Source organism: Theropithecus gelada, chromosome 11, assembly GCF_003255815.1.
Source record: "Theropithecus gelada isolate Dixy chromosome 11, Tgel_1.0, whole genome shotgun sequence".
In the NCBI taxonomy this organism is placed as follows: domain Eukaryota; kingdom Metazoa; phylum Chordata; class Mammalia; order Primates; family Cercopithecidae; genus Theropithecus; species Theropithecus gelada.
In genome coordinates, this window is record NC_037679.1 from 104,749,258 (window position 1) to 104,751,871 (window position 2,614).

The following is a 2,614-nucleotide window of genomic DNA, read 5'->3' on the forward strand; positions in this document are numbered from 1 at the left end:
TTAAATAAGCACCTAAGGGATGATTTCACCTTTCATACTTCTAAGTTTTTATAATTTAAATTCCTTCCCCCAGGCGGGTCTTTTTTTTTTTTTTTTTTCTCAAGCTTTAGCTCTCTGGCTAGAATTGGTCTGATTTGCATAATCCTGCCCCTGAGATTTAGCCCCACCCCTGAGAGCCCCCCCAGAGCCACCCACAGCCAGGACACCTCTGCTGGCCTCCTCTTCCCCAGTCTTCCCACGTGTGGCAGGCCCCTGGCTCTGGCCTCCCCCTATCTGGAAATGAGCCAGCTGCACTGCTGCTGACAGTGGCTCAGATAATCTTCCCTGAGCTGTTCCAAGGATTAGTTCTGCTGCCCTGTGCCCAGCTCCCACACAAGTGGGGTTCCGGGGCTGTGGACCCTGTGCCAGGAAAGGAAGGGTGCAGCTCCTGTAATGCAGAGCAGCCGGGGCAGTGGGCACCAGGCTTCAGGCTCCCTTTCTCACCCTATGGAGGGCAGGCCCCTGAGCTCCATTCTCCCCCAAGTCTGCAGAGGAGGCAGGAATTGGGGGTGGCAGGAGAGCTGTAAGGTCTCCAGGTGGGTCATTCTGGGCTCAGAGATGGGTGCCGAAGCTCCCATGCCCTCCCTGTGAAAATGGAGTCCTCCCTCACCTGGGAGAGCCAGCTGCTGCCTTGAGAAGGATGCATTTATGGCTTCATGAAGTCTTTCCTGACCCCTGATGCTGCTAACTATAGGTAAGCCTGAGCAAATCTGGGGGAGCCTCATTTTGGCATGAGAAAGAGATGGCTTCTTCTAAGCCCACTGGCCATGATCCCAGGATTATAACACATTCTGGCTTAAGTCCAGGACTTTGCAGAACACAGGAGATCCTCCACGAGAGGTAGTATAATATAGAGGATATGTGTGCTTATTAAGAGGCTGCAGCCAGGCGCGGTGGCTCACACCTGTAATCCCAGCACTTTGGGAGGCCGAGGCGGGTGGATCATGAGGTCAGGAGATCGAGACCATCCTGGCTAACACGGTGAAACCCCGTCTCTACTAAAAATACAAAAAGTTAGCCAGGCGTGGTGGCGGGCGCCTGTAGTCCCAGCTACTCGGGAGGCTGAGGCAGGAGAATAGCATGAACCCGGGAGGCGGAGCTTGCAGTGAGCTAAGATCCGGCCACTGCACTCCAGCCTGGGCGACAGAGCGAGACTCCATCTCAAAAAAAAAAAAAAAAAAAAAGAAAAGAAAAAGAGGCTGCCTGTCTGACCTTGGACAAGTTCTTTTTATTTATTATTTATTATTATCTTTGTTTTATAGAGACAAAGTCTCACTATGTTGCTCAGGCTGGTCTCGAACTCCTGACCTCAAGTGATCCTCCCACCTTAGCCTTCCAAAGTGGTGGGATTATAGGCATGAGCCACTGCACCTGGCCGACCTTGGGCAAGTTCTTATACCCCTCAAAGCCTCATTTTTCTCCAATCGTAAAAGGGAATGATGGTAATATTTTCCCCGCCAAATTCTTGTAAGTATTACACATTGTATATGTATCTTGCACACGATTAAGCTCTAAACACTTGTTAGGAAGCAGGAGTGGCATTTGAAACAAACAGCTCTTTTCCCACAGGTCGGATGCCCTCACAGAATTGAGATTATACATGTAAAGCAGCAAGCGCCTAGCCTGGCACAGAGGAGGCGAGCTAAACATGACATCCAGCATGTGGTCAGTGGAATCCAGTATTCCTACCCCTCTCTCTAGTCTCCTCTCCACCCCTCTCCCTTTCAGGGGCACCAAACTGCCTGTGGTCTTGCCTATTCCCACTCCCTGCCCGACTGAACATTTTCTCACCTCCTGATCATCAGCAGCAGAAACTGGCTACTCTTCCTCCGGGCAGACAGCCAGACTGTATTTCCCAGCTGCCCCTGCAGTGAGATGTGGCCATCGGAGCCAGCACTGGCCAATGGACTCTGCGCGGGAGTGATGCACGCTGCCTCCAGGCTTGTCCCTGAAACCTCCCACGTGGCCTCCGCCTGCTCTTCCCACTTCCTAGGAGCAGGACAATCATGGAAGACCCAGATTCGCAATGGCAGAGCCATAGATGGGAGGAACCTGGGTCCTTGACTTAAAGTATCATGGATTTGGACGTTTTCTTAGTGAGAAATTAGCTTCCATTGTGTTTTGTTTTGTTTTTTCCATTGTGTTTAAGCCTTTATTTGTTTATAGTTGGTTACAGCAACTGCCTTCTTCTTTTTTTTTTTTTTTTTTTTTTTTTTGAGACGGAGTCTCACCCTGTTGCCCAGGCAGGAGTGCAGTGGTGCGATCTGGGCTCACTGCAAGCTCCGCCTCCTGGGTTCATGCCATTCTCCTGCCTCAGCCTCCCAGTGGCTGGGACTACAGGCGCCCGCCACCGTGCCCGGCTAATTTTTTGTATTTTTAGTAGAGATGGGGTTTCACCATGTTAGCCAGGATGGTCTCGATCTCCTGACCTCGTGATCCGCCAGCCTCGGCCTCCCAAAGTGCTGGGATTACAGGCGTGAGCCACCGCGCCCGGCCAACTGCCTTCTTTTAATTAAAACACTCATGCTGTTTCATGTTGCTGGAATGCTTGTAACCCTGCCCTGCTTCACCAGGG

The 2,614-nt window shown here is 51.4% G+C and overlaps 1 pseudogene; it reads left to right on the forward strand.

Annotated features, from left to right (window-relative positions):
- Positions 1 to 379: 379 nt before the first annotated feature.
- LOC112634897 lies at positions 380 to 1,913 on the forward strand (annotated as a pseudogene).
- The last annotated feature ends 701 nt before the right edge of the window (positions 1,914 to 2,614 follow it).